This window comes from Giraffa tippelskirchi, chromosome 11 (genome assembly GCF_054371585.1).
Source record: "Giraffa tippelskirchi isolate mGirTip1 chromosome 11, T2T-mGirTip1v1.2.pri, whole genome shotgun sequence".
Classification (NCBI taxonomy): domain Eukaryota; kingdom Metazoa; phylum Chordata; class Mammalia; order Artiodactyla; family Giraffidae; genus Giraffa; species Giraffa tippelskirchi.
In genome coordinates, this window is record NC_137285.1 from 129,711,085 (window position 1) to 129,725,073 (window position 13,989).

The window sequence follows — 13,989 nt, forward strand, 5'->3', positions numbered from 1 at the left end:
TGCCTGGAGAATCCCATGGACGGAGGAGCCTGGTAGGCTACAGTCCACGGGGTCGCAAAGAGTCGGACACGACTGAGCGACTTCCCTTTCCTTTCCCTTTAGGATTTTTTATGTATAGTATCAAGTCATTTGCAGAAGTTCTACTTCCTTTTCAGTGGGAATTTCTTTTATTTCTCTCTTTTTTTCTGATTGCTGTTGCTCAGACTTCTAATACCATGTTGAATAAAAGTGGTGAGAGTGGGCATCCTTGTCTTCTTCCTGATCTTAGAGGAAATGCTTTCAGCTCTTCATCATTGAGTACTGTCTTACCTTTGGGCTTGTCATATATGGCCTGTATTAGGTTGAGGTATGTTCCCTCTAAACCCACTTTGTTGAGAGTTTTTATTATAAATGGATGTCGAATTCACTCCGGAGAGAAGATGGGAGTATGGCAAGAATGAAGGATTGTAAACCATCCACTAGATGAGCTGAAGACACAAAGGGGAAGGTGGTGAAAGAGGAGGCTAGAGAGGAAAGTGGCGGTCAGAGATGATTAAGTTTGGCTTTTGAAAAAGATTATTCTGTCTACACTATTTAGAATGGATTGGTACAGACTAATCCTGAGACATTTGTTCAGACAAAAGATAAAGTGAGTGGTGATAGTTATAGATTTGGAGATGCATGGACAAATTTGAGAGAGAGATTTAGGAGGTAAAATGTACACGATGAAGCTGACATAAATTAAACACTATTTTCATGTTAGATACTTACTAGGTTCTAGAGATACAAAAAAGATAGCCTGAAGTAGAGGAGCTCTCTGGGATAATACGTTCCTTTATACACATACACAGAAGCATACACATATGGATATTTATATATGTATATGTATTGCTTTGGGGTGATAGTAAGGGAAACTACTACCTGTTTTTCACAGAGAAGATGAATGAAGGCTTTTATATATCTTCTGAAATAATGAGGAATTTCCTTAGTGAGTAAGGAGAAGAAGGGAATTTTAGGGAGAGGGAACTATTTGAGCAAAGTCAGAAAGTCATGAGAAAGCAACATTTGCTCAGGAAAACAAATGTTTAGAGCATGAAGGAATTTGTAAGTTATGCTAACGACATAGAATTTTCCTTTTAAACTCGAGTAGCCTTAATACTGTCTTCCTCTCTCAGTGCCCTGAGGTTTGGCAAGGAATCTGTCGAGTTGATTGGGAAGAGAGATGGAAAGATGGGTTATTATGTTTGAAGAGGGGACTTTCACTTGAAGTGTTTACAAACAGAAATGAGAGACTAGAGATAGAAACTAGATATGGAGATTGAATGTACCACACAGGTGATGTCTAAACCCTTGATAACAGGTATTGTCAAGGCAAAAAGAAGGAAATCTTGAATAACGGTTACATTGAATATCAAAGTTGTAAAAGAATTTGGGAGATGGAAAAAGAAGAGATGGATAAGAGAGGTTGGTAAATGTGTAAAGTAAGTTGTAATATGAATGGCTGCTATGTCTAATTTGCTTCATTACTTTGGGTCCTTTGGCCTAGGACTTAAGGAAAGGGTTGTTTCTTGCTTTTTGAATAGGTTAAATAAAAGCTAAAAGTGATTTTTTTATGCCTTCCAAAGCTACACTGTTTTCATACTCATACTTAAGATTAACTCTTCCTTTGCTTTCAGTTCAGTTCAGTTCAGTCTCTCAGTTGTGTCCGACTCTTGCGACCCCATGAATCGCAGCACGCCAGGCCTCCCTGTCCATCACCAACTCCCGGAGTCTACCCAAACCCATGTCCCTCGAGTTAGTGATGCCATCCAGCCATCTCATTCTCTGTCGTCCCCTTCTCCTCTTGCCCCCAATCCTTCCCAGCATTAGGGTCTTTTACAATGAGTCAACTCTTCACATGAGGTGGCCAAAGTATTGGAGTTTCAGCTTCAACATCAGTCCTTCCAATGAACACCCAGGACTGATCTCCTTTAGGATGGACTGGCTGGATCTCCTTGCAATCCAAGGGACTCTCAAGAGTCTTCTCCAACACCACAGTTCAAAAGCATCAATGCTTCCGCGCTCAGCTTTCTTCACCGTCCAACTCTCACATCCATACATGACCACTGGAAAAACCATAACCTTGAGTAGACTATGTAGCCTAGTCAAGTAATGTCTCTGCTTTTTAATATGCTGTCTAGGTTGGTCATAACTTTCCTTCCAAGGAGTAAGTGTCTTTTAATTTCATGGCTGCAGTCACCATCTGCAGTGATTTTGGAGCCCAAAAAAATAAAGTCAGCCACTGTTTCCACTGTTGCCCCATCTATTTCCCATGAAGTGATGGGACCAGATGCCATGATTTTATCGACACTCTAAAACACCTGCTTGGTAGTCCACAATGTATGCATTATTGTATTTCTACTAGAAACCTAAGTGTTGTAAAGTGACTTTAATTTATTTCAAAGCTTTTCATTGTTGTTGTTTCATGTAAAATAAACATTACCACATAGATTCAACTAATCAAACTAATATTATTTTACTACTAATCCTGACAGATGTGTTTACAAAAAAGATACTAAAGAAATTACTCAGATGGTTCAAAGTGTGCCAGCTTGGAGATTACCCATCTCTGGTCAGTTATTTGAATTTTGCTGTATTTCTTTCCATGAGTTGATAGCTTCAGTGCCTTGGGCTAATATTCAACCTATTAGTTGGCTTATTAGCTTTCAGAAACCAGCCTGTGTTTGGTGTAAATTAAGTGACAGAGAATACCCACTTCAGTTATGAATGTGATTTCTTAACTTTATCTTTCCTGATCTACTTGGTGAATTATTTGTTTATACCTAATGGTGAAGAGGGAAGGGTTTTCTTGTGTGTGAATTTCCATTGAATGCTCTGCAGGGGTTTTGTTATGACAACTATTTTAACCAAAGCAGAAACTTTTTCTTCATATTTATGTATTGATAGTATTTAATAGATAGGATTAAAAGAATTAAGAGCAGAAAATCAATTAACCAGGAATAATAGTATAATCTCCAGATTAATTCTAGATGAATGGATATTGCTGTTAGGTACTATATACTACACTCATAGTCTATAATAAATTTTAAATAAGAATAGTTCAGCTTAAATCTATATAATAGAAAAGTAAGGTTTGTATGGTGTTTAAGAGAGGCATTCAAGGAGTATGGTTTTTGTATAGGTATTGTCAGTTGCTGAAAATTAACAAAAATGTGTATACTTGCTATAAAAATTTCATGATTCTTAAAAATTGGACATTGTATAATTTTTCCCTCAAATAATTTCATTGCTGGAGATAGAAGCTAATTTTTTTTTTAGTCAGGGTGTTTTATATGAATCTGATTGTGGTTTTATTTTCCAGTGTCTTGCATAAAAATTCAAATGTGAGCAGAAAGTATTTAATAAATTTGGCGATATGTGATTTCTAATGAAAGTCTGAGTGAGGAAACTAAATTCTTTGAAATGAGTTTTCTGATTATTCAGACTTTATAGGTAATGCTTTATTATCTAATTAACTTAAATGATGTATGTATGTATTGACTATCAATAGAATTTTTTAGACTGTAACTTAAAGTAGTACTAATGATGTTTTAAGAGAGTACAAAAGCATTAAATTGTCTACACTACATCAACTAGCCTTTGATGGTTTTTGTCTTTGTTATGCTAATTTATTCTACTGACTTAGAAATGAGAGATCTTTTAGATGTTTATTTACACAGCAGGTCAGTAGACTTTTGGTCAACACAGCTATGAATAGGTCCACGTGGTTATTTTGAACATTTGAAATTGTTTAGGTTTTCCTCCAATTTTCATAACATTTTATATATTAATTTTGTTAGATTGCAGAAGAAAGACACACTCATATACTTTGATATTTGTTTTTGTACTCTTTTTATTTCTAACATAATGACTAAGGGGGAAATCTTAAAGTCATATCAAATTAGTTTTGGCTGTTTTGTATACTCTAAAAGGAGTTTATAAAATTCAGTCCGGTAAGTATGCTTTGAGTGTTTTTGTGTGCCTGCACTGTTGGGGAATCGAGAGGTTACCAAGTGGAGATTATCTCCTGCTGTGGCGTCCAGTTCATGTGTTACTCCTGAGGAATACTGTGACCTTGAAAATGTCACTTGATTATTTAAGCCTCAGTTCCTACTATGTTTATTTACTTTTTTCATTTTTTTTTTCTTTTTCCTTTCTTTTAACTGGTTTTTCTTCTTTTTCTTTTTTTCTTTTCTTTTTTGTTGTTGTTTCTTCCTTTTTTTTCTTTTTGGTTCCTACTGTGGAAAAGGAAGATTTTGTAGCTATGTCATCTGTAAGGTCTCTTACAAATGTAACATTATTTGCAGTTGTCAGAGTTGACTTTATAAAGGGCCAGATATCTTCTGATTGCATTTCTCGAACCACTCTCTATTCTTCTCCACCTTGTATGTGTCCTGGGAGGCTGACCTTTACCAACTATATCATCTGGTTCCCTTTCCCTTTGGCCTCTGATTGGATTATACCAGTTAAGATACCAGCTGGAGATCAAAAGGTGAGGGGAAAGTGAATTCATTGTACTCCCTTGTGTTGCTTTGAGTTGGCTGCTTTTCTCTCCCTAAAGTCAGATCTCCTGTCAGAGGGCCCTCTGTATATAACTAATCATTACTCCTCTTGCCCTTCAGGCTTAGGAATGATAATGTCTCTGGTTGTTGTGAGATCTTCTGGAACTGTGCACTATCCCCTATTCTCTATTCCCTAAACTCTGTCTACATCTTTGTGAGTAGTTCCTTAGTTAAACTATCATTCTCAAATTGCCAAGATTGGGTGTGCTACCTTTTTCTTTTTTCTGCCAAAATTGAGTGAATGATTCTGTTCTCTAGGAATCTATCTTGCCACCAGTCTCTATATCTTAAGGTCTTACTACCAATAAGTGTCATCGAGAGTCTTTATAAAATGAAAATATTCTAGGAAGGACTACACGATAAGCTCTCTAACTAATGTTAATTTTCAGTAGTTACAATTGGATTGTATGCTATTTATTTTAGAGACATGTGAATGTATGTGTGTGTGCCCCCTTTTCTTCACTTTGTAATCAAGTGAGAGCTCAACAATTTTAAAGTAATTTTCCTTGTAGAAAATATCATTAGGCTAGTTAGATTAAGATGTGTGGAATCTTTTCTTGTGGCAGTGGGGAATCGTTGAAGAGTTTTAAGATACAGAGTGCTCTGGCTAAATTTCCATTTTTTTATAGGCTATTCAATGGCTATAGGTTGGGAGAATTTGTAGGCAAGGAGACTGATGTTTTATATTAGATAAAAGATAACAAATAACTGAACAAAACAGTGATAATCAGTGTGTTGAAGGAAGGAGTTGAAAAATCAGCAGTTGTAGCAGTGGATGGGATGAAGGGGAAAATACTTAACATCATTCTCTTTTTTGTGTGACTAATGAGATGGAGAGTGATGTTGCTCCATGATATGGAGAATAAGGAAGGAGGGTAAGGTTTGGGGGAAATTGATGAATTGAATATTGGGCTTGTGTGTTTGAAATGCCTAAAGGACATCTAAGTTTTCCTGTCCAAAAGGCAGTTGATTGACTGAATAGTCTGAAGCAAGAAGAAGACCTGATTAAAAATTATTATTTAAGAAGTCATCAGCAAGGCAGTATTGAAGCCAAAAAGAGAATGAGGTCTCTTGTGGGTTTTTTTTGTTTTGTGTTTTTTTTTGGCATGTTAAAAAATATTGTGTACCACAGAGGGAAATGCAGGGGAAACTACTGCATTACAAATTAGATAGAAGAAATTGACCTAAGGAAGGACAGAGAAGAAATGGTTAAAGAACTATGCAGGGATCCAGGACACTGGTTGCATATAAGCTAAGGAAATAAAAGTTTTAAGACATAAGCCATCAACAAGGGCAACTGCACCCAAATTTTAGAAAAATATTGTTTTAAGCTGACAGTTAAGTGATTATCGTTGGAAAAGCAGTTTCAAGGAGTAAGGATTTATTGAAAATCAGATTCCTGTATGGAAGGAACAGAGAGAGCAAGTATAAGTTGATAGGAAAAGATTTGGATGAGTAAAGGAAGATAGATGTGCTTAGTTGCTCAGTCGTATCCAATTCTTTGTGACCCTCTGGACTGTAGCCCACCAGGCTCCTCTGTCCATGGGATTTCCCAGGCAAGAAAGGAAGATAGAGGGAGGGTTTTATGTATGTGTGTATGTATGTATGTATGTGCCTGTATGTCTGGGTGGTTAGGAGGGTAGGTAGGTAGGTAGGTGGGCAGTTATCCTCCTTATTTCTGTGAGGATAGAGCAGGCCAGAGTGAAAGTTTGAAGATAACAGGAGAAGGGATGTCATATAAAAGCTGGAGGAGAGTCTTGGTTCAGTAGCACAGTACAAGATTGGCCTTGAGTGGAGGAGAGACTTGAAGTGAGGACAGGTGTGATTGAAGATAAATTTATAGGTAATGGGTCAGGAAAATTGAGAAGAATCTGGCCTGAGTGCCTTTATTTTCAGGTGATGTCAAAGACAATATGTGTAAATCAGAAAATTGTTTATAGATATTATTGAAGTGGGGGTTCAAGGAGGTTGTTGAAAATTTAGAATAGGTGTTGAAAGTGAGGCAGTGTGGTACAGTGGTTTAGAGTGTGGGCTCTGGAACTCTTCTGCTGATTACTTGTGTGACCACAAGCAAATTACACTATCTGTGCCTCAGTTTTCATCTAAGAATGGGGATAATTATAGTTCCTACCTCATTAAAATATTGTGTTAATAAATGTTTTAAGTATAAATATATGTGTGAAGTTTATCTGGTACATAGTAAATATAAATTATAGTTCTGATTTATACTGCTACTTTTCAAGTTTTCTTATTCTCTTTCTCACCCCTCCTCATGCTGTTGAAATGGAATACTACAGTGGTCACATACCTGACTTAAATGGTGCTATGTAATTATAACCATGAATATATGCATGGGTGCTTCCCAAGTGTCTCAGTGGTAAAGAATTCACCTACCAATGCAGGCTATGCAGAAGACTCAAGAGACATGGGTTCAATCTCTGGGTCAGGAAGATTCCCTAGAGGAAGAAACGGCAACCACTCCAGTATTCTTGCCTAGAGAATCCAGTGGATAGAGAAGCCTGGTGTGCTACAGTCTATAGGGCCAAGAAGAGTCAGACATGACTGGGTGACTGAGCATGCATATGTATGGGTAGCATCTCTTTGTTAAGTTACATTCTTTTACATTAAGGTATATTGGGTTGGCCAAAAAGTTCATTTGAGTTTTTCTGTACGATGGTATGGAAAAAACTGAACAAACTTTTTGGCCAATCCAATATATAATTTTTATGTGAGAGAAGTTAGATGTGTCATAAAATCCAATTTGTTCTTGTCCCTTAACCTTGATATATTACTTAGTCTATGTGTTTCCATCTCTTTTTCTCATTTTATAATGGGCCCTTAATAATCTCAAAAATGAGCCATTAAATTGATTAAAAAATTAATTTCAGCTGCTTTTAAGTTCATCTTGTGGAGGGAGATTCCTATGAGATTTTCATAAACTATAAATGAGTTTTTATTTGCCCTAAAGTGAGTTGTTCAGTCATCTGTCTTTGAAAATTTACTTTGGTGTGTCATGTGGTACATTAGATGAGAATTCTTTCTTTCTTTGACACACAATATAGTGTTTTTTGTTTGTTTGCTCATTTGTTTTACAAGTTCCTGAAAAGTTTTGTGGAAATCAAATAAAAAAAACCACAATTTTTCCTTCCCCATTGCATTCTACTATAATTTTAGTATGTTTTATTTGAATGAAGTACTGAATTAGTTGTTTAGTTGCTAAGTCATATCTGACTCCTTTGTGATCCCATGAGTTGTAGCCCACCAGGCTCCTCTGTCCATGGGATTCTCCAGGCAAGAATACTAGAGTGGGTTGCCATTTCCTTTTCTACAGGATCTTTCTGACCCAAGGATCGAACCCTCGTCTCCTGCGCTGGCAGGCAGATTCTTTACCACTAAGCTACCAGGGAAGCCTTCAATGAATTAGTAAGTATTCCAAAAATCAACAAAAGTTTGATATGATTAAAGGGAAAATTGTATTTTTTAATTTTCAATTTTCATCTCAGATTTGGAAGTCCATGAACATATTGGAATAATGTTGCATAAGGAAATTAAATGCAGCTTCTTAATCTTACAAAATAAAAAGTTTTAATATATGATACTTGTTAAAATATGTCATAACAAAATCCTATCTGGTAATATACTTAAGAGTAATCTGATTTAGAAAAAGATAAAAGGTAAATCTCAGGATATGAAATTTTGTAAGTTTTCCTTTATTGGAATATTTAGAAAAATTGACTGAAAAAATGTCTCTTGATGTAGTAGGGCTAGAAATAGTTGTTGAAGGGAGAGAGCAGGTGTAGAATGCTTTCAAGAGGATGTTTTTGGAACAAGGCAGGAAATAGGGTGCTTTCAGGATGGGAGCTGTGACTCAGATTAAGCATAAGACTTAAGGTAATTTCAGGCCAACTATAGTCACTTCAGTCTAGGTCTTGGAGTTTAATCTATTAGAAGATTTAAAAACAGATCAGTTAACATACTATCATAGCCAGTGTCCACAAGATGGCTTCTATTGATTTTTACTCCCTGGTATTCGTAGTATTTCACAGTTCCTTTCCATAATGAATTGGGTTGACCAGTGTGACTAATAAGATGTTAAGAAATTATGGTGCTTTTCATTTCAAAGGCTAGGTCAGAAAAGAAAGTGTGCTGTATCTTGGATTACTTGCTTTGAGAGGCAAGTTACCATGCCATTAGGATGCTTAAGCAACCCATGGAGAGGCCTACGTGGAGTGGAACTGAGGTCTCCTCACAACCAGCACCAGGTGAGTGAGTTCTCTTGAAAGCAGATCTTCTGGCTTGAACAAGCCTTCAGAGGAATGCAACCTTGGTTGACTCTGTTACTGCATCCTATGAGAGACCCCGAGCCGGATGATTCTATATTCCTGACCCATAGAAACAGTGAGATAATAAATGTTTATTGTTTTAAACCCTTTAATTTAGGGTATTTTGTAACGGAGCCCAGAAACATAATATCCACAAATAAGAACAGTTTCATCTGTGATAATTGCCATTAGAGAAAGGCATGTACGTTTGTGAGAGTGGCAAATAGACTTCTGATTTAGTATGGGCATTTGGGAAAGGCTTATGAGCTTAGATCTAAAGAATAGGAAAGAACATTCCTACCAGAGATAGCACATGAAATCTATTGTGGGAGAAAACAGGGCACTTCTGGAAAACTTGAAGACCAGCTGATTGGCTAAAACTAGACATCAGAGAAGAGATGGAAAGAGATGAAGTCTTCATCAGAAAATGATGGGCCTGAGACTATATTAAGGATTTTTATATTTATCTGAAAAACAGTGGGAATCCATTGAAAAGTTTTCAGCAGGAGATGTGGGTAAACTAGATTAGATATGTATTTTGTAAAAACATTTTGTGGAGCATAGATAAGAGGTAGTAGGCTGGGAATAGGTTGTGTAAAGGTGGATGAAAGGAGACTAGTTAGAAAGTAATTCAATTTACATAAAGAGATTTTGATAGAGTGGTGGCAGTTTAGATGGAGCAAAGTAGGCAGATTTGAGAGGTTTTGTATCAAAAATAAACAGAATGTGGTGATGGAGAGTTAGACATGAGAGGTGAAGCGAGATGAAGCTGTTAAGGGAGGTATATGACCTTGTCATTGGCTGCATGAAGACTCATCTTTTTAAGGAAAATTTCTGTTTTGTTTTGGACATTTTTTACATGCTTTTCACATAGCTAACGTGGAGTTTCAAGAACTAGTTGGATAAATTGTTCGGAAACTCAGAGAAGTCTGAGCATGAGATAAGAACTTGTCAGATTTATTTCAGTAAAGTCATAAATCATGTGATGCAGTCTTTGAGGAATATTGTGGTCAAAAGAACATGATTCATTAAAACAACAATTATTTCAAAATAATGCAAGTTTTTATGCATTTCTCCAAACTATGACTGGAACTCTTTAATTCTCAGCAGTACTTTCTAATATTGTTCTTGTTCCTTTTCTCATCTTCTGTCTTCATCAAATGCAGTGGCTCAACCATCTCTTTTTTCAAAACTCTTGAAGAAGCTACCCCTCTACTCCCATCGAAGCTAACATTTATTCTGACTCATCCTTCATCTTCTTTGCTCTTCATTACTTAATGTAACCATGTTTTCCTGTTTTGACAACATACCACAAAGCTTACAGTGTAGTATAGGGAAGGAAACGGGGAGCACAAAGCCAGATATTCTTTTGATGGTTTAGGAAGAACAAAGTCACAGAAAACCTGAGAACAGTTACACATTGCTGATTCTTGTCAAGTCACCTAGTTATCATCCTGTAAGTAAAAGTGGAAGTCATGGGCTTATTTGATTATTTTTGCCTTGTCAGTTCAGTTCCTCAGTCATGTGTGACTCTTTGCGACCCCATGAATCGCAGCGTGCCAGGCCTCCCTGTCCATCACCAACTCCCGGAGTCTACCCAAACCCATGTCCCTTGAGTCGGTGATGCCATCCAACCATCTCATCCTTTGTCATCCCCTTCTCCTCCTGCCCCCAATCCTTCCCAGCATCAGGGTCTTTTCCAATGAGTCAGCTCTTTGCATGAGGTGGCCAAAGTATTGGAGTTTCAACGTCAACATCAGTCCTTCCAATGAACACCCAGGACTGATCTCCTTTAGGATGGACTGGTTGAATCTCCTTGCAGTCCAAGGGACTCTGTAGAGTCTTCTCCAACACCACAGTTCAAAAGCATCAATTCTTCAGCACTCAGCTTTCTTCACTGTCCAACTCTCACATCCATACATGACTACTGGAAAAACCATAGCCTTGACTAGACGGACCTTTGTTGGCAAAGTAATGTCTCTGCTTTTAAATATGCTATCTAGGTTGGTCATAACCTTCCTTCCAAGGAGTAGGCGTCTTTTAATTTCATGGCTGCAGTCACCATCTGCAGTGATTTTGGAGCCCCCCAAAATAAAGTCTGACACTGTTTCCACATCTATTTCCCATGAAGTGATCAGACCAGATGCCATGATCTTTGAGTAAATGAAAGTGTCCTGATCCTTAAGTAGCTCCATCATTTAATGGTTGGGCTAAGGAAACTGAATCTAGAGGAGGACTGACTGGGATTTCTGTTAACTTCTGCCTGGGAGCCCTGAGCTAACTGCTGCTTCAGGTCTCAGGTCTCAGCTTAGATGGTAATTTCTTTGGAAGGCCTTTTTTAACATTTCATTTCCAGGTTAGGTGCTTCTCCAGCAGCCACTCAATTTTATCATTGTCTTTATCACTGCTGTAATTAGTTATTTAATTGCATGTGGTCCCCAGCACTCTAAACTCTGCTATAGGAGGATGGTAGACAAGTTCAACATTGTATCCCCACTAAGTACTACCTTATCTTTTATGTAATGAAACTCATTAAGCACTTGTTTAATTAATTCAAGCAGATGTTCTCATTAGATTCATTTGCCTTCTTATGTGTATATCAGCCACATTTCTTTTCCTGTTTAGCTTACTGTCAAAATAGATAGACTTGCTCTTTTGCAAACAACATAAAATAGCTAGACTCCAGGTTCTTGTCTTAGATTATGACTTTGAACTCTCAGCCACCTAATACCTATAAAAAGTTTGGGGGAAATAAAATTTATGAAGGACTGCAGTGTACTTGGACCATATAGTTTTCACATTCTTAGAATTGGTTTAACTGAATCATGCCTCACTGTGTTATTCCATTGCTTATATTGAGGAATATTAAAAGTAACACAACTTTTAAACTCATTGTTATATTCACTGTAAGGGTGGAAGAGAAGGTAAGAGAAGGCAGTTTTCTGTGATTTCTTTATGAAGACTGATTGGAATTTTTTTTTTCAAGGTACGGAGTAAGGAAACATTTTGAATGACTATGGTTTGTGTGTATGTGTTTAAATTTTTGTGGATATGACAAATGATGCAACTGCATATGTTTCTCTCTTTTTCAGTGGCTTCTAGGAAACTCATAAATTTTGTGGTCTGCCTTTATCAACTAACATAAATGTTTTATGTCATGTGTTTTGAGTAAGCCTTACTACTGATTTTAATTTTACCTTTTTATTTCTTCTGTTTTCATTGCCATCTTCGAACCTTTTCTATCTCCATTTACTTGCTTTTTTACTTTCTGAACTAACTTGTCTTTGTAAGTCATTTTAATTTTTTTTAATCATAAGGCATTAAAAAAATTACATATGGATTTTTACAGCAAAATGGATCTCTTACTGACAATTTGTTTAGGAACTAAATTGCTATTAACTTGACTTCCCTCCATGGATCCCCTGGGCTCTCCAGAGTATTAGGACTGGCTGAGTCCTGCTAAGCAGCCCCTCTCCTAGGTAACAGTTTCTGAATGAAGGGTCTTTTTTGTTTTTCCTGAAGGGAGTAGTAGTCTTTCATTGCTCTTTTTTCTCTCTTTCAGCCCCAAAATATTTCTAAACTATTTCAGAAATAGTCACCTATATTGCAACTGTGATTTAATAAAACGTTTGAGTTAGGTAGACATAAATTTTATAATAAAAGGAAGGAAAGGTAGTTACTTGCATTCTTTTTTTTTTATATTGTATTTTGTAGTTATTTTGAAGAACCATTTAAGACATTTATATTAATTCTAGAAAGGTCAGTAATCTTGGACCACACTAAGGATAAACTAAATCTAAAAAAAAAATAAGACATCTTCAATGGGCTAAATATATATGGTGATTTTAGGCTCTTTTTCATGTCTAAATTTTGTTTCCACTTCTGTTTTAAGAAGGTAGGAAACATGGGATATTTATATATGATGAATCAGTGAATTGAATTAAACACTTTAATAAACCTTGGTTATATTATTTATGTCCTCTATATAGTTTAAAAAACAACTAGCATTCTTTATAGAGATATTTGCAATAGCAATTTTAAAGAATATATTTTCATTGTTTTGTTAACAAATCAAACTTTTCAAGTTATTTTTGACTAGTAAACCTTTTTGGAAAGTTGTTCCATATCCTTCCGGTCATCTAAATTTATCACAGGCCTTTAACTAAGAAGGCTGGTGAACCTTCTTTCCTTTTGATCTTGCATCCTGGCGGGTGCTTGGATATTTCTTCTGTAAGAAAAGTTTTGGTGGATGAGTCAGTGCACTGAGTCATAGGCAGCATGAAGCCTCTAGTGTTCTATACTAACTAATTGGAAACAGTTTCAAAATTAATTAAGGCACAGTTGTCAGCTCAGTGTTACTGATTGACATCCCACCAAAGTATTTTGTTTTTTGGCAAGTTGCTTAATTGTTCTTTGGTATTTAGTTTTTGTTTTGCTTTATGATTTTTTTTTTTTTTCCTTTTGGTCTGTTGAATAGACCTATAGTTACTATGTTGACTTTTTAAAAAATCCCTTTTATTAACCCTGTTTCATGTGTCTTTAATTTCTCCCTTGCTTGATGCTTTTTTTCCCTTAAAAGTTATTTAATTCAGTCCCTTCTCTTTTTAGCTTGCTGATTTATCAGTCCATGAGAGAAGTCTTTTATGCGCCACAGAAACTAGTTCATATAACAATCGTATATTGATTTGTCAAATAAAAGCCTGCTGTCTGATGAAACATTATGTGTTTTATTTAAGAAAAACAAATTAAATGGCTTGGTTAGTTTCCTTTACATTGCATTAATTTGACCTTAATAAACTTATTAAAAATGATATGATTTTGAAATAGTCTGTTTCTTCATTGTGGTCATATTTGTTTTAAAGTACTTTTATGGCACCCTGCTCCAGTACTCTTGCCTGGAAAATCCTCTGGACAGAGGAGCCTGGTAGGCTGCAGTCCATGGGGTCGCTAAGAGTCGGACACGACTGAGCGACTTCGCTTTCACTTTTTACTTTCATGCATTGGAGAAGGAAATGGCAACCCACTCCAGTGTTCTTGCCTGGAGAATCCCAGGGACGGGGGAGCCTGGTGGGCTGCCGTCTATGGGG

The 13,989-nt window shown here is 36.5% G+C and overlaps 1 protein-coding gene across 9 annotated transcripts in view; it reads left to right on the top strand.

Annotated features, from left to right (window-relative positions):
* Positions 1-13,989, top strand: part of METTL15 (methyltransferase 15, mitochondrial 12S rRNA N4-cytidine) — a 375,213-nt gene that overhangs the window by 27,211 nt on the left and 334,013 nt on the right. The gene's annotated exons all lie outside the window — the stretch shown is intronic.